Source organism: Meriones unguiculatus, chromosome 1, assembly GCF_030254825.1.
Source record: "Meriones unguiculatus strain TT.TT164.6M chromosome 1, Bangor_MerUng_6.1, whole genome shotgun sequence".
Lineage (NCBI taxonomy): Eukaryota > Metazoa > Chordata > Mammalia > Rodentia > Muridae > Meriones > Meriones unguiculatus.
Genome location: NC_083349.1, coordinates 158,389,641 through 158,408,515, shown reverse-complemented (window position 1 = coordinate 158,408,515; position 18,875 = coordinate 158,389,641).

Below are 18,875 nucleotides of genomic sequence, written 5' to 3'. Positions count from 1 at the left end.
ACAGCTCAGGAGTTCAATCGCGCCCTTCCCAGAAACTCCCCCAGACCAAGACTCATTGCAAAAGCAAGAGGTTTATTAACCATTGTACAACGGAGTCACCCCTGCCGGTCAGCAAAGAGTGGCACCAGGAGACAAAGGCCTTTAGGTTTTTAAAAGAAAAATTGCGGGAAATTTGAAGTTGCAGTTTTGGCAATTTAGGATTGGATGAGGAAGTTATAAAGTAAGATAATTGGTTAGTCTTAGGTGCTCAAGCTTGGCCAGTCCTGCCAAGTGTGGATGCAGCTGCAATTTAAGTGGGGGTGGTTAGCTCATCCTTGAAGATTAGGGGCTACAGACTTTTGGCTGGAGGTCAAAAGCTACTCAGAAGAAGTCTAGGTTTGTTGCTAAGAAACGCTATCTCAAGGACAAGGGTCTGGTCCTTCTTTTGCTGAGTGAAGGTCATTGCTTGCTTGCCCTTTTTTTTATATCTGTCCTCACAGATAGGGTCACATTCCTCTGTTCTCTGGAAAGGTACTAAGAGGCTTTAGCTTAACCTGGACCTAAAACTCAAAACTATAGGCTTTAGAAGACATATAGGTTACAAAGTTAGTCTAACCCTTTCATTTCCCCCTTCTCCTTGTAACTGCTTCAATCATGAAGCAGCTGCAGAGTGAGAATTTTATTTTAAGAAAAAAAGTTTTTTTTTCTTTTGACTCAACATTTCAGCCTGTAGAATGGGACAATGGGCCGATGACCCGTCTTCTGGAATTTCTTCATGCTGATGATTGGATCGTTGATATCTCAGTTTGAAAGAGGCTGAAATACTGGTCAAAAGTTGGGGAGAGTACATGGGTAAAGTTTACTAGGAGCCAGTCAAAGGCTGGTCAATGAGGCAGTCCTTAACAGTCTCTGCTTAGTTGATCCAATTGAAGAGACAGGGAGCAGTCATGTCAGCTTCCAACAAGTCCAGATTTCAGTTTGCAGTCCAGAGTCAACCAGGTGAAAATCTGCTGAGACAAATTCAGACTAGAGACAGAAGTTAAGATTTGTCTGTTAAATGGAAAAAGTGAGGAATCCCAACAGCAGGGAAAAATTCTTCTGGGATCCATTTGAGCTATGCCAGAACTAGGTCTCATGACCTTTTTATTTTTATAAACTCATATGAATTTTTGGTACACAAAAGGATATATATATATATGTGTGTGTGTGTGTGTATTAAAAAACTCAGAAAAGTAACATATCAGCAAATCTAATACAGCAACATTTTGAGAGTAACAGGTAAAAACTATATCCAACAGAATTGGTACCAGTCAGCTCTTTGTTTTATATCTTTTATAAACAACTTAAGTGTGTCCATGTGGCAGCCTTTTTGGAGTTAACGGCATCTGAGCAGCGGAACTCAGCCTCTTGGCTATTTTCCAAAGTCCAGTCTCTCACAGCCCAACCTTGGTGGTCTTACAGCAGACTGTTCTGACCCTGAGAAACTCTGTGCAACCATAGTAACCAGACAGTAGGCTCTGTGCAACCTTGAGTAAACCCTCCTATATTTTGGCTAAGTAAAATTGCCTTCGTGAGAAACTGCTTGTACTTTTTTTTTATTTAAGTGTTAACCTGACATCCATTAAATTGACACTTTGATCAGTATGTAGACCAACATTTTTTAGATTTTTATAACCTGAACTCCTATATCCTCAGACCCTATATAAACTTTATATTTTTTTTATTTATCTATTATTATAAGACATTGACAACTGATGTAAAGCCTGTGAGCAGGGTAAATCTGTTTTTTTTTTTCTTTTACACAAAAGATATAGTACCTATTAGTTTTAACTAACTAATGAACTGTCCAATGAGCTGATAGTGAACCTAACTGTCTGCTCTTTAGCTGCCAAGTTACTGTTAACTAAGCCTAGCCTTTTAGCCTAGCTGTCAATGTGATCAGAGACCTGAGAAGGATAAATTATGAGCTAAGTAAATGTACCAATCAAAATGACAGAGATGAGTAGTTAGTCCATCACCTAGGCAGTGTCCCTGGCTCATGTGGTCTCCTGGCTTTCTGAGCAGAGGCAGTCCAGCCATCAGGCATAGAGGATGAGAAACTGCTGCTGTGGAAAGAGGCACAGGAGAGATTGACCTCACCTTGCCTCTCACAATGTGAGACAATGGCTCTTCAGGTGTCCCTTGCTTTGTCCGTAGTTTAGGCTGGGCCCTAGCAGTGGGCCAGTTGGGGCAGTATTGCCCAGTGGTTAGCATACCACAATCCAGAGTTGCAGTCATCTGTCGTTGTTCAAATCTTCTCGGAGACCTTGGGGAGCTACTGCCAGGATTTTGGGACTTTTTGACACAATAAACTTACATATGTTAAAATGCCATATTCATCAGATCTCTGATAAGCTTGAGGGCCAGCATATCTGAGTTACTCTTTGTTTTTATCATCTGTTTTAAACTGTGTCCTATAAAACAGAATGCTATTTAATCTAGTTCCAGCATATTTTTGACAAGTATGTTTTAGAACTATATATTTTAAGACAAATAGGCAAACTTTATAGTTACCCATCCTAGGCTTAACCTTAAAAAAAACCTATACAAAGACACTAGGTAGAGATCAACATCTTAACCAACTGCAGTCATTAGCGTAGCTTTAAGTCTGCTCTTTCTGAACTAAAATTAAAGTAAACCTTTTAATCAGATACAGTTTATAGAGGGGCTAGTAAATCTTGCTGATCCTACCACTTTGTATTAAAATTGAACAGTAAAAAGCTTTGCACTTAACACTAATTAGAGGACTGAACATAACTGAGAGACCTAAACAAAATGGTGGTAAACTCATGTCTCCACCCTCTTTATCTCCGGACCAGCATGGCAGCTGGCCACGTGTAACTGAACTCAGCTGGAAGTCCTAAACAAACATGGCAGCAAAACTACAGCTTCATGTGCTCTCTATCCCTGAACCATCATGGCAGCTAGCCATGTGTTAGCACAGGCTGTGACTGACAATACCAAACATAGCCATTAGGTGCTGTTGATGATACAGCAAACACTGTGGCGCATCCATAATCCCTCACAACCAAAAGTTTTAACATAGTGATCAAATAAGTTTTAGAACCAACTGTATAACAGAACAGTACAGAACACTTTTAAACTGTATGAATTATTTTAGCCATACCAAACCTATCAGCCAGAATTTTTTCCCCTTAAAAGAGCATAAAAAACATTTTGTAATGAAGAATCACCAGCTTTTTAAATGAATTATAAGATATTTAAATACAGTTTTTTTTTTTTTAAATCATATTAACTCTCTGGCTTTTTATAATACATCCACTAACCTTCTGCAACATCCTATATACCTTCAGGTTTTTAGCTTTCTTTTTCTGGCTTAACCGACATTTTTGCTTTAGACAAGCTATTTTTTTTAATATCTCTTGCTCACTCTCTTTTTTTTCAGACAACAGAAAAACTCCCATTAATTTTTTTTTGTTTTTTAATTTTCCCAAGGGTTGGGAAACTGTTTTAAGTTTGTTGTTAGACTGCCCAAGAGTTATTGCTTAAAAAAAATCTGATAAACTGTAAATGTTTTATCCTCTTAAACATCTAAACAATTTTTAAAACTCGTCCCTGCAATATCAAAGCAAAGTATCTTCTTTAGGAGTGAATTTATAAAGCATAACCATAATTTTAAAAGTCGAAACCAGATTTTAAGACCAAAATTTATCAGTGAAAACAACCCAACCTTCAGAACCAATATCAACTTAGAATAAGACTTTCTTCTTATCCTAAAAGGAAATAAAATCATTTTGACTCAGAGATTTTGCAACCTTTGTTCTTTTCCTGAGCCATACCATGTGGCAATTTACATTGTTGTTATTTAAACATATGCATTTATAGACCCTACAAACACATAGTCACATATACGTGTTTTAAACAAGAATTTGAATTTAACCTTAAAACATACCCAATTATTTTTTATCATATTAACCATTTAAGACCAGTTTAAAACAATCATATAATGGCCATATATTTAAACAGACAGACTCAGCTGCAATTCTAAACATTACAGCAAGTGCAGTTTTTTTTCCTAAATTACTGTTTGATCTGTAAGTTGCAAGCCCCCTAGGTGGGAGGAGGGAAGAGAGGAGCAAGAGGGCGTGGTGAGCTCCTGCTGCTCACTTCCCTGCTGAGCTGGCATGAAGGCAAGGGGGAGGAGTTTTTCCTCACTCTCGGCAGCCAGAGCAGCTCCTGTCGTGGAGCAGCTCTGGTGCCAATCCCCGCCTAGTCATGTCTAAAGACTTCCACCTAGCAAGCCCATGAGCCTTGCCTGCTCCCTTGGCTCCCTTGTGAGCTTTACTCTAGCTTACCTCCCCCGTAGGTCCTGAACCTGCTTTCTGGCTGGGCCTCTCCCCTTCCCCGTGCTCTTTGGCTGTCCATTGCAACAAGGGGCCGCATCAAGCTCATGCCCTGCTGGGTGTGCATTGTTATACCACAGATGCTCAAGTGCCTGAGCACCGCCTGCCCAAGCTCCAGCCTCAGCTCCACATGTCTCCCCAGCCACCCGAAAGCACTCCCTCCTTGGCTCCCTCAGGAGGGAGAGCACACTGCTTGGTGTCCTGCCATGCCGCCATATGCACTCCCAGGCTGAGAACTAGTTCTAATTTTAACTATCCTCTGTCTGAATTTTCATCAGTCCAAGTCTACAAAGAAACAGACACAGAAAAATACATACATACATGAGAAACACAGGATTTAAATTGCTGGGGGAGCAGAATCTCTCTGCTCCTCCCTGTTCACAGAAAGGAGCAAGCTGAGTGTCCTACAGGATGTCCTATGGACTTGGCATTAATGACATGTCTGTGTGCCTTAATGAAACCGTTCCAGGCGAGTGGCCTTGAACCATTCAGGGGACTTGAACCTCTTCTACAGATGCTCTCGAGCTAGACCATCTCTCTGTCAAAAGAGTCAGAGAGGCAACAACAACAGAAACACAAAGAATCAGGCAAGTAATCAAACAAGGACACCCTTGTGAGTGGTACCACAGTGCTCTGATAGAACGGCTGCCTGGTGGCGGTCGTTCTCTACGAAAATCAGACGGGAGGAGGACCGTCTCAGATCCAACCTCCCAAATGGAAATTGGGGCGTCCCCCAGTTCCCAGTCAAGTGATATTCTGACAACGTCTGTCAATCGCAATGACTGATCAGATGACCAAAAAGGTCCAGATAGGCGCCTAAACTGAAACAGATTGGTACTACAGAAATCTAATTGAGAGGCTGCCTCATGGCAGCCATCTCTGACAAGAAACAGATTGGTAAGACAGAAACAGACTAACCTGTTCCGAGCTCGACCTCCGAGTTCAGTCTGATGAGGGTTGGGGAAGGGGCACGCCCTTTCCCCGCCAATGCACCAAAAATGTAAGACCTGGGGTCTCACAGCTCAGGAGTTCAATCGCGCCCTTCCCAGAAACTCCCCCAGACCAAGACTCATTGCAAAAGCAAGAGGTTTATTAACCATTGTACAACGGAGTCACCCCTGCCGGTCAGCAAAGAGTGGCACCAGGAGACAAAGGCCTTTAGGTTTTTAAAAGAAAAATTGCAGGAAATTTGAAGTTGCAGTTTTGGCAATTTAGGATTGGATGAGGAAGTTATAAAGTAAGATAATTGGTTAGTCTTAGGTGCTCAAGCTTGGCCAGTCCTGCCAAGTGTGGATGCAGCTGCAATTTAAGGTGGGGGTGGTTAGCTCATCCTTGAAGATTAGGGGCTACAGACTTTTGGCTGGAGGTCAAAAGCTACTCAGAAGAAGTCTAGGTTTGTTGCTAAGAAACGCTATCTCAAGGACAAGGGTCTGGTCCTTCTTTTGCTGAGTGAAGGTCATTGCTTGCTTGCCCTTTTTTTTATATCTGTCCTCACAGATAGGGTCACATTCCTCTGTTCTCTGGAAAGGTACTAAGAGGCTTTAGCTTAACCTGGACCTAAAACTCAAAACTATAGGCTTTAGAAGACATATAGATTACAAAGTTAGTCTAACCCTTTCAGGACCAGGTATGAGAAATAAAAAGTAAAGAAATAAAGAAGGCAAATGTAATAGCTGGGACTAGGCGGTCTTACGTAAGCTGATGACTTATACCAAGCAAATCTATTAAGAAGTACAGCATCATATACTGTTTGTAAGGAGGGAGGGTGAAATGGCCAAAGTCAGCAGAGAGTTAAGTCAGACAATGTACACAAAGAGAATATGTGATACCTCAGATATAGCCGTGTGAGGGTTGTTAACCACGATCCAGCAATAAGAGTCAGGTTCACAGAAACTACAACCTTAACTCCTTCTAGGCACTGGATTAGCAGCAAACTGGCCTTGCTCAGTCCATTACTCCTCAAGGACTACTTACTCACAGAACTAAAGTTCCCTTTGTTCTTTTATCAGGCCCTCTGAGAAAGTCTTGGGTTGGTCTGGCTTGCCACATATGTCTGTGTACCACTTGTGTGCTTGACAACCACGGAGAGCATTAGATACCTTGGAAATTGAGTTGCATGTTGTTGTGATCTGCCATGCTGATGCTTGATGTCAAGCTCATGCTCTGGAAGGGCAACCCATGCTCCTGGCTATTGAAAAATTGTTTTATCTCCAGTTTTTTAAAGTTTTGCATATTTTTATCTTATATATCTAAGATATTTGCCTGCATGTGAGTCTACACCACATGCATGTCTGATGCCATGAAAGTAATAAAAGGCATTCAGATTCTTGGAACTGAAGTCATGGATGGTTATGAGTCACTACATGGGCACTGTGAACCACAACTGGCTTTTTTGCTGTTGTAGTGGTTTTTCCTCCTGGCTGTAAGCTCATGGAATAATGATTCATAAGACTAAAAATATATTTATACATATCTAAGCTGTATAGCTAGGCTCTTCTCTAACTAGCTCATAATTTAAAACAACCCATTTATTCTAATCTACATTCTACCATGTGGCTGGTTACCTGTGTCAGGTATCATGTGTCTGTTCTCCTCATGGGTGACTTTCCCACGCCTGACTATATCTCAGAATCCTTTCTGCCTGCCAGATGTCACATTCTACCTATGCTATAGGCCATAGGTTTTTAAATTAATAGGCAATACATCCATATAAAACACAAAATATTCTTTCAGCATTCTGCAAAAGCAGAAGGTGCTCCTAACCACAGAGCCATCTTTCCTGTTTTATGTTTGAAGTTTCTCAAAGAACCTGCATATATATTTTTTTCTGGAGTGGATAGACTCAATAGCTTATATTACCACCAACAGTATGTAAGTATATAAGCATTTGTTTTTCTGCTTTGTACATAAATGTCACTTTGACTAAGATGAAAGGTAATATAGGTGTAGTTTTGCAATTCTGTAATGGCTAAGGATGTTGAGCATCTTCCCCATAGCCTTAATGAGAGGCCAGGTTTTAGATAGCTTCTTTGGAGACTTTCAATATTTATATTTTTTTACAAAGTTACCATAAAAGCAGACTTATTGATTTTATTCTGTGCCTGAAGCATCTTAAGTGGGTATCTTAAGATGCAGTCTTTGAATCTAAGACACAGAGCTATATAGTTTCTCCTAAGGGGGGAGTGATCCGAGGAAACAATGGAATGTAAGACAAAGAAGAGAAGAAAAAGAGGTCAGTTCAAGATACCTTCATGTACAGATTCTAGTTTGGGTCAAAATATTTACAGGCATGCTTCACTATGCCCTGATTATGTAGCTCTACATATTGAACCTAGGACTCCATAATGCTAGGTAATTGTTATGCCCAATGTACTACCTGCCCAGCCCAGGTGCACTCTTAAAAGTATAAAGAGAACAGTATTGTGAAATGTTAGGTGTCTTCCAGAGAAATATCTTCCAAAGAGTATCTAATCAAACTTTGCTATTAAACATTGGTTTGAACAAAGCCAAAAAAAATTCATTTACATCCACATCTCTAGTAAAAAAGACAAAATCAGCACAGGACTGTCACATTACAGAGCCAAAACTTTCAAATGAACGACTCATTTCACCTCTTTCAAATCAAAGGAGATACAACCTTATCTTCTTTCACGTCTGCATTTATTCACTCAGTACTTTGAGCTGAGTGTATATCACATATCAAGAAGTCAAACATTAATAGATATTACCAACCAGGACTGCTGAAAATGAAAATTGTGGTAAGAAAATTAAAAAATAATAAATTCCCAGTAAAAGGTGGATTTAAGATTGCTCAAAAAATGATGAGAAATATTGGTGATAGATATATCAGGAGGAAGGAAGAGCTTAAATTTGGACAGAACAGAAAATAGAGGAGAACAAGGATTGGATTAGTGTAGTCACATATTTATGGAGAAGTTACAACCCAAAGGGATGCAAGAGGGCTAAAGCTGAAGATGTAGCTCACCTGGTAGAGTACTTGCGTAGAATTCACAGAGCCCCAAGTTTCCATCCTTAGCAAAATAAGACCTGGAGGGGACAGGAACTCCACAAGGAGAACAACAGAGTAAAAATAACTGGGCCCAAAGAGGCCTGCAGAGACCAATACTCCAACCAAGGACCATGCAGGGATTGGACCTAGACACCCTGTTCAAAGGAAGCCCATAGGCTGTTCAGTTTCCAATGGGTTCCCTAGAAAGGAGTACATGGCTGTCTCTGACATGAACTCAGTGGTTAGTTCTTCAAACACCTTCCCCTGAGAGGGGAGCAGTCTTGCCAAGCCACAAAGGAAGACGGTGCAACCAGCCTTGATGAGACCTGATAAGCTAGGGTCAGATAGAAGGGAGGAGGTCCCCCCTTGTCAGGGGACTAGAGAAAGGGCATAGGGGAAGAAGAGAAGGGGTAGAAGTGACAATGAGGAGAAGAGGGAGGGGGCTGCAGTAGGGACACAAAGTGAATAAATTATAATAAATAAATATGAAAATACAATAAAATAAAAACCTAAGTGTGGTGGTGGATGTCTCTAATCTCAGTACTTAGGCAGGCAGATCAAAAGTGTCAGAACACCCTGAGCGACACAGTTAGTTTAAGGCTGGCCTTGGGAAAAGGAGACCCCCATCTCTCATTTACACACACACACACAAACACACACACACACACAAACACACACACACACACACACCACAGCAGAAAATTTAAAAAGCAGAACTCATGAAAACAGATGATTAATGTAGAAAAATTCAGAGTACCTTTTGCAGCCCACACTGTGCCACCAATGTCCCAGGAAAACAGCACTATATAGGCACTTCTCCCCCTTCCATTACGTAGGTAAAAATGAAAGAAATGCCTACACAGAAAGGATAAACACTTTTACAATTTGCAATTTATATCTCAATTTACAGATCAAGCTGCATATGGAACAGTAGGAGCAGAAAGCACTGACACAGGAACTACAAATCTGGCTGGTTTTTCAAGTCAACGTGATACCACAGCACCATGGACGGCACATCCACATAGAGAAGAGACTTCAGAAAATCAAGCTACAAACATCTTGACTAATATTCGAGACATGATGCCATCAGTGACTCTGAACCACACGTCGTCTGAAACACAGACTACAATAACATTGGTCACAAATGGTGGGAGACAGCCCACTTTATCACTCTCAATACAGCCTATCTCTCCAGGTATAAAAGCAGTGACACCAGACCTACTCACTAACTTGGACACAGAAAGCTCTACAGTGACTGCTACTATGCCCGTTTCTCCTGGTCAAACAGCAACTATAGCCCCATTGGTCACCCATTCTGAAACAGAAGCTATTTCAGGGGTTCTAATTACAACACTTCCTTCTAGTGTTCCAGAAAGTTTGACCACACCAACTAACACTGCTTCTGAACCAGAAACCTCCCTTTCACTGGCCACCCATGGAGAACAGCCCAGTTCTGTCATGTCTACTCTGCCTGTCACTCCAGAGCTAACAGAAGTGATGTCATCATTCAGCCCTAGTTCTGGTACAGAAGGCCATTCAGGGACTTCAACTCTGGCTGCTTCTTCAGGTCAACTTGATGCGACAGCACCATGGTCCACCAACCCAGGAATGGAAGAGACTTCAGGGCATCTAGCTACAAACGTCTCGACTACTCTCCCAGACATGATGACCTCAAAGACTCTGAACCACACTTCTCTGGATACACAAACCAGAAAATCACTGGTCACACAGGGTGGGGGACAGCCCACTTCATCTCCCTTTACTCAGGCTGTCTCTCCAGGTATAACAGCAGTGACACCAACACTGTTGAGCAGATTGGGCAGAGAAACCTCTACAGCTGCTTCTACTCTGCCTGTATCTCCAAGGGTCACCCATCCTGGAAAGGAACCTATTTCAAGTGTTCCACACACCTTATTTACAACTAGTGTTCCAGAAATTATGACCTCACCAGTGCTTATTACTTCTGAACCTCATACAACAGTTTCATTAGTCACCCACGTTGGGGACCAGCTCAGTTCAGCCATGTCTACATTGCCTGTCTCTCCAGATAGAACAGAAATACTATCATCACATGTCACCAGCTCTGTCACAGAAAGCCTTTCAGGAACCTCAACACCCAGTGCTTCTCTGGGTCAGCCTGCAACCACATCCACAGGATCCATCCGTCCTGATAGAGAAGAGACTTCATTGGTTCTATCTACAGGCATCTCAACAAGTGCTCCAGACATGATGACATCAATGACTCTGAACCACACTTCTTCTGAAACAGAGCACACAACATCATTGGTCCCAACTGGTGGGAGACAACCCAGTGTATCTCTCTCTACTCAGCCTATCTCTCCAGCTGTAACAACAGTGACACCAGACCTATTCACTAACTTGGACACAGAAAGCTCTACAATGACTGCTACTATGCCCGTTTCTCCTGGTCAAACAGCAACCACAGCCCCATTGGTCACTCATTCTGAAACAGAAGCCATTTCAGGGGTTCTAATTACATCAGTACCTACTAGTGTTCCAGACAGTTTGTCCACACCAACTAACACTGCTTCTGAACCGGAAACCTCCCTTTCACTGGCCAGCCATGGAGAAAAGCCCAGTTTGGGCATGCCTACACTGCCTGTCACTCCAGATCTAACAGAAGTGATTTCATCATTCAGCCCTAGTTCTGGTACAGAAGGCCATTCAGGGACTTCAACTCTGGCTGCTTCTTCAGGTCAACATGATGCCACAGCACCATGGTCCACCCACCCAGGAATGGAAGAGACTTCAGGGCATCTAGCTACAAACGTCTCGACTACTCTCCCAGACATGATGACCTCAAAGACTCTGAACCACACTTCTCTGGATACACAAACCAGAAAATCACTGGTCACACAGGGTGGGGGACAGCCCACTTCATCTCCCTCTACTCGGCCTGTCTCTCCAGGTATAACAGCAGTGACACCAACACTGTTGAGAACGTTGGACACAGAAACCTCTACAGCTGCTTCTACTCTGCCTGTATCTCCAAGGGTCACCCATCCTGGAAAGGAACCTATTTCAAGTGTTCCACACACCTCATTTACAACTAGTGTTCCAGAAATTATGACCTCACCAGTGCTTATTACTTCTGAACCTCATACCACAGTTTCATTAGTCACCCACGTTGGGGACCAGCTCAGCTCAGCCATGTCTACATTGCCGGTCTCTCCAGACAGAACAGAAATGCTATCATCACATGTCACCAGCTCTGTCACAGAAAGCCTTTCAGGAACCTCAACACCCAGTGCTTCTCTGGGTCAGCCTGCAACCACATCCACAGGATCCATCCGCGCTGATAGAGAAGAGACTTCATTGGTTCTATCTACAGGCATCTCAACAAGTGTTCCAGACATGATGACATCAACGACTCTGAACCACACTTCTTCTGAAACAGAACAAACAACATCATTGGTCCCAACTGTTGGGAAACTACCCAGTGTATCTCTCTCTACTCAGCCTATCTCTCCAGCTGTAACAACAGTGACACCAGACCTATTCACTAACTTGGACACAGAAAGCTCTACAGTGACTGCTACTATGCCCGTTTCTCCTGGTCAAACAGCAACCACAGCCCCATTGGTCACCCATTCTGAAACAGAAGCCATTTCAGGGGTTCCAATTACATCAGCTCCTACTAGTGTTCCAGATAGTTTGACCACAACAACTAACACTGCTTCTGAACCAGAAACCTCCTTATCACTCGCCACCCATGGAGAACAGCCCAGTTCTGTCATGTCTACTCTGCCTGTCACTCCAGATCTAACAGAAGTGACTTCAACATTCAGCACTACTTCTGGTACAGAAGGCCATTCAGGGACTTCAACTCCGGCTGCTTCTTCAGGTCAACCTGATACCACAGCACCATGGTCCACCCACCCAGGAATGGAAGAGACTTCAGGGCACCTAGCTACAAACATCTCGACTACTCTCCCAGACATGATGACCTCAAAGACTCTGAACCACACTTCTCTGGATACACAAACCAGAAAATCACTGGTCACACAGGGTGGGGGACAGCCCACTTCATCTCCCTCTACTCAGGCTGTCTCTCCAGGTATAACAGCAGTGACACCAACACTGTTGAGCTCGTTGGACACAGAAACCTCTACAGCTGCTTCTACTCTGCCTGTATCTCCAAGGGTCACCCATCCTGGAAAGGAACCTATTTCAAGTGTTCCACACACCTCATTTACAACTAGTGTTCCAGAAATTATGACCTCACCAGTGCTTATTACTTCTGAACCTCATACCACAGTTTCATTAGTCACCCACGTTGGGGACCAGCTCAGCTCAGCCATGTCTACATTGCCGGTCTCTCCAGATAGAACAGAAATGCTATCATCACATGTCACCAGCTCTGTCACAGAAAGCCTTTCAGGAACCTCAACACCCAGTGCTTCTCTGAGTCAGCCTGCAACCACATCCACAGGATCCATCCGTCCTGATAGAGAAGAGACTTCATTGGTTCTATCTACAGGCATCTCAACAAGGGCACCAGACATGATGACATCAACGACTCTGAACCACACTTCTTCTGAAACAGAGCACACAACATCATTGGTCCCAACTGGTGGGAGACAACCCAGTGTATCTCTCTCTACTCAGCCTATCTCTCCAGCTGTAACAACAGTGACACCAGACCTATTCACTAACTTGGACACAGAAAGCTCTACAGTGACTGCTACTATGCCCGTTTCTCCTGGTCAAACAGCAACCACAGCCCCATTGGTCACCCATTCTGAAACAGAAGCCATTTCAGGGGTTCTAATTACATCAGCTCCTACTAGTGTTCCAGATAGTTTGACCACAACAACTAACACTGCTTCTGAACCAGAAACCTCCTTATCACTCGCCACCCATGGAGAACAGCCCAGTTCTGTCATGTCTACTCTGCCTGTCACTCCAGATCTAACAGAAGTGACTTCAACATTCAGCACTACTTCTGGTACAGAAGGCCATTCAGGGACTTCAACTCCGGCTGCTTCTTCAGGTCAACCTGATACCACAGCACCATGGTCCACCCACCCAGGAATGGAAGAGACTTCAGGGCATCTAGCTACAAACATCTCGACTACTCTCCCAGACATGATGACCTCAAAGACTCTGAACCACACTTCTCTGGATACACAAACCAGAAAATCACTGGTCACACAGGGTGGGGGACAGCCCACTTCATCTCCCTCTACTCAGGCTGTCTCTCCAGGTATAACAGCAGTGACACCAACACTGTTGAGCACGTTGGACACAGAAACCTCTACAGCTGCTTCTACTCTGCCTGTATCTCCAAGGGTCACCCATCCTGGAAAGGAACCTATTTCAAGTGTTCCACACACCTCATTTACAACTAGTGTTCCAGAAATTATGACCTCACCAGTGCTTATTACTTCTGAACCTCATACAACAGTTTCATTAGTCACCCACGTTGGGGACCAGCTCAGCTCAGCCATGTCTACATTGCCGGTCTCTCCAGATAGAACAGAAATGCTATCATCACATGTCACCAGCTCTGTCACAGAAAGCCTTTCAGGAACCTCAACACCCAGTGCTTCTCTGGGTCAGCCTGCAACCACATCCACAGGATCCATCCGTCCTGATAGAGAAGAGACTTCATTGGTTCTATCTACAGGCATCTCAACAAGTGCTCCAGACATGATGACATCAACGACTCTGAACCACACTTCTTCTGAAACAGAGCACACAACATCATTGGTCCCAACTGGTGGGAGACAACCCAGTGTATCTCTCTCTACTCAGCCTATCTCTCCAGCTGTAACAACAGTGACACCAGACCTATTCACTAACTTGGACACAGAAAGCTCTACAATGACTGCTACTATGCCCGTTTCTCCTGGTCAAACAGCAACCACAGCCCCATTGGTCACTCATTCTGAAACAGAAGCCATTTCAGGGGTTCTAATTACATCAGTACCTACTAGTGTTCCAGACAGTTTGTCCACACCAACTAACACTGCTTCTGAACCGGAAACCTCCCTTTCACTGGCCAGCCATGGAGAAAAGCCCAGTTTGGGCATGCCTACACTGCCTGTCACTCCAGATCTAACAGAAGTGATTTCATCATTCAGCCCTAGTTCTGGTACAGAAGGCCATTCAGGGACTTCAACTCTGGCTGCTTCTTCAGGTCAACATGATGCCACAGCACCATGGTCCACCCACCCAGGAATGGAAGAGACTTCAGGGCATCTAGCTACAAACGTCTCGACTACTCTCCCAGACATGATGACCTCAAAGACTCTGAACCACACTTCTCTGGATACACAAACCAGAAAATCACTGGTCACACAGGGTGGGGGACAGCCCACTTCATCTCCCTCTACTTGGGCTGTCTCTCCAGGTATAACAGCAGTGACACCAACACTGTTGAGAACGTTGGACACAGAAACCTCTACAGCTGCTTCTACTCTGCCTGTATCTCCAAGGGTCACCCATCCTGGAAAGGAACCTATTTCAAGTGTTCCACACACCTCATTTACAACTAGTGTTCCAGAAATTATGACCTCACCAGTGCTTATTACTTCTGAACCTCATACCACAGTTTCATTAGTCACCCACGTTGGGGACCAGCTCAGCTCAGCCATGTCTACATTGCCGGTCTCTCCAGACAGAACAGAAATGCTATCATCACATGTCACCAGCTCTGTCACAGAAAGCCTTTCAGGAACCTCAACACCCAGTGCTTCTCTGGGTCAGCCTGCAACCACATCCACAGGATCCATCCGCGCTGATAGAGAAGAGACTTCATTGGTTCTATCTACAGGCATCTCAACAAGTGTTCCAGACATGATGACATCAACGACTCTGAACCACACTTCTTCTGAAACAGAACAAACAACATCATTGGTCCCAACTGTTGGGAAACTACCCAGTGTATCTCTCTCTACTCAGCCTATCTCTCCAGCTGTAACAACAGTGACACCAGACCTATTCACTAACTTGGACACAGAAAGCTCTACAGTGACTGCTACTATGCCCGTTTCTCCTGGTCAAACAGCAACCACAGCCCCATTGGTCACCCATTCTGAAACAGAAGCCATTTCAGGGGTTCCAATTACATCAGCTCCTACTAGTGTTCCAGATAGTTTGACCACAACAACTAACACTGCTTCTGAACCAGAAACCTCCTTATCACTCGCCACCCATGGAGAACAGCCCAGTTCTGTCATGTCTACTCTGCCTGTCACTCCAGATCTAACAGAAGTGACTTCAACATTCAGCACTACTTCTGGTACAGAAGGCCATTCAGGGACTTCAACTCCGGCTGCTTCTTCAGGTCAACCTGATACCACAGCACCATGGTCCACCCACCCAGGAATGGAAGAGACTTCAGGGCATCTAGCTACAAACATCTCGACTACTCTCCCAGACATGATGACCTCAAAGACTCTGAACCACACTTCTCTGGATACACAAACCAGAAAATCACTGGTCACACAGGGTGGGGGACAGCCCACTTCATCTCCCTCTACTCAGGCTGTCTCTCCATGTATAACAGCAGTGACACCAACACTGTTGAGCACGTTGGACACAGAAACCTCTACAGCTGCTTCTACTCTGCCTGTATCTCCAAGGGTCACCCATCCTGGAAAGGAACCTATTTCAAGTGTTCCACACACCTCATTTACAACTAGTGTTCCAGAAATTATGACCTCACCAGTGCTTATTACTTCTGAACCTCATACCACAGTTTCATTAGTCACCCACGTTGGGGACCAGCTCAGCTCAGCCATGTCTACATTGCCGGTCTCTCCAGATAGAACAGAAATGCTATCATCACATGTCACCAGCTCTGTCACAGAAAGCCTTTCAGGAACCTCAACACCCAGTGCTTCTCTGAGTGAGCCTGCAACCACATCCACAGGATCCATCCATCCTGATAGAGAAGAGACTTCATTGGTTCTATCTACAGGCATCTCAACAAGGGCTCCAGACATGATGACATCAACGACTCTGAACCACACTTCTTCTGAAACAGAGCACACAACATCATTGGTCCCAACTGGTGGGAGACAACCCAGTGTATCTCTCTCTACTCAGCCTATCTCTCCAGCTGTAACAACAGTGACACCAGACCTATTCACTAACTTGGACACAGAAAGCTCTACAGTGACTGCTACTATGCCCGTTTCTCCTGGTCAAACAGCAACCACAGCCCCATTGGTCACCCATTCTGAAACAGAAACCATTTCAGGGGTTCTAATTACATCAGCTCCTACTAGTGTTCCAGATAGTTTGACCACAACAACTAACACTGCTTCTGAACCAGAAACCTCCTTATCACTCGCCACCCATGGAGAACAGCCCAGTTCTGTCATGTCTACTCTGCCTGTCACTCCAGATCTAACAGAAGTGACTTCAACATTCAGCACTACTTCTGGTACAGAAGGCCATTCAGGGACTTCAACTCCGGCTGCTTCTTCAGGTCAACATGATACCACAGCACCATGGTCCACCCACCCAGGAATGGAAGAGACTTCAGGGCATCTAGCTACAAACATCTCGACTACTCTCCCAGACATGATGACCTCAAAGACTCTGAACCACACTTCTCTGGATACACAAACCAGAAAATCACTGGTCACAAAGGGTGGGGGACAGCCCACTTCATCTCCCTCTACTCAGGCTGTCTCTCCAGGTATAACAGCAGTGACACCAACACTGTTGAGCACGTTGGACACAGAAACCTCTACAGCTGCTTCTACTCTGCCTGTATCTCCAAGGGTCACCCATCCTGGAAAGGAACCTATTTCAAGTGTTCCACACACCTCATTTACAACTAGTGTTCCAGAAATTATGACCTCACCAGTGCTTATTACTTCTGAACCTCATACCACAGTTTCATTAGTCACCCACGTTGGGGACCAGCTCAGCTCAGCCATGTCTACATTGCCGGTCTCTCCAGATAGAACAGAAATGCTATCATCACATGTCACCAGCTCTGTCACAGAAAGCCTTTCAGGAACCTCAACACCCAGTGCTTCTCTGGGTCAGCCTGCAACCACATCCACAGGATCCATCCGTCCTGATAGAGAAGAGACTTCATTGGTTCTATCTACAGGCATCTCAACAAGTGCTCCAGACATGATGACATCAACGACTCTGAACCACACTTCTTCTGAAACAGAGCACACAACATCATTGGTCCCAACTGGTGGGAGACAACCCAGTGTATCTCTCTCTACTCAGCCTATCTCTCCAGCTGTAACAACAGTGACACCAGACCTATTCACTAACTTGGACACAGAAAGCTCTACAGTGACTGCTACTATGCCCGTTTCTCCTGGTCAAACAGCAACCACAGCCCCATTGGTCACTCATTCTGAAACAGAAGCCATTTCAGGGGTTCTAATTACATCAGTACCTACTAGTGTTCCAGACAGTTTGTCCACACCAACTAACACTGCTTCTGAACCAGAAACCTCCCTTTCACTGGCCACCCATGGAGAAAAGCCCAGTTTGGGCATGCCTACACTGCCTGTCACTCCAGATCTAACAGAAGTGATTTCATCATTCAGCCATAGTTCTGGTACAGAAGGCCATTCAGGGACTTCAACTCTGGCTGCTTCTTCAGGTCAACCTGACACCACAGCACCATGGTCCACCCACCCAGGAATGGAAGAGACTTCAGGGCATCTAGCTACAAACGTCTCGACTACTCTCCCAGACATGATGACCTCAAAGACTCTGAATCACACTTCTCTGGATACACAAACCAGAAAATCACTGGTCACACAGGGTGGGGGACAGCCCACTTCATCTCCCTCTACTCAGGCTGTCTCTCCAGGTATAACAGCAGTGACACCAACACTGTTGAGCACGTTGGACACAGAAACCTCTACAGCTGCTTCTACTCTGCCTGTATCTCCAAGGGTCACCCATCCTGGAAAGGAACCTATTTCAAGTGTTCCACACACCTCATTTACAACTAGTGTTCCAGAAATTATGACCTCACCAGTGCTTATTACTTCTGAACCTCATACCACAGTTTCATTAGTCACCCACGTTGGGGACCAGCTCAGCTCAGCCATGTCTACATTGCCGGTCTCTCCAGATAGAACAGAAATGCTATCATCACATGTCACCAGCTCTGTCACAGAAAGCCTTTCAGGAACCTCAACACCCAGTGCTTCTCTGAGTCAGCCTGCAACCACATCCACAGGATCCATCCGTCCTGATAGAGAAGAGACTTCATTGGTTTTATCTACAGGCATCTCAACAAGTGCTCCAGACATGATGACATCAACGACTCTGAACCACACTTCTTCTGAAACAGAGCACACAACATCATTGGTCCCAACTGGTGGGAGACAACCCAGTGTATCTCTCTCTACTCAGCCTATCTCTCCAGCTGTAACAACAGTGACACCAGACCTATTCACTAACTTGGACACAGAAAGCTCTACAGTGACTGCTACTATGCCCGTTTCTCCTGGTCAAACAGCAAC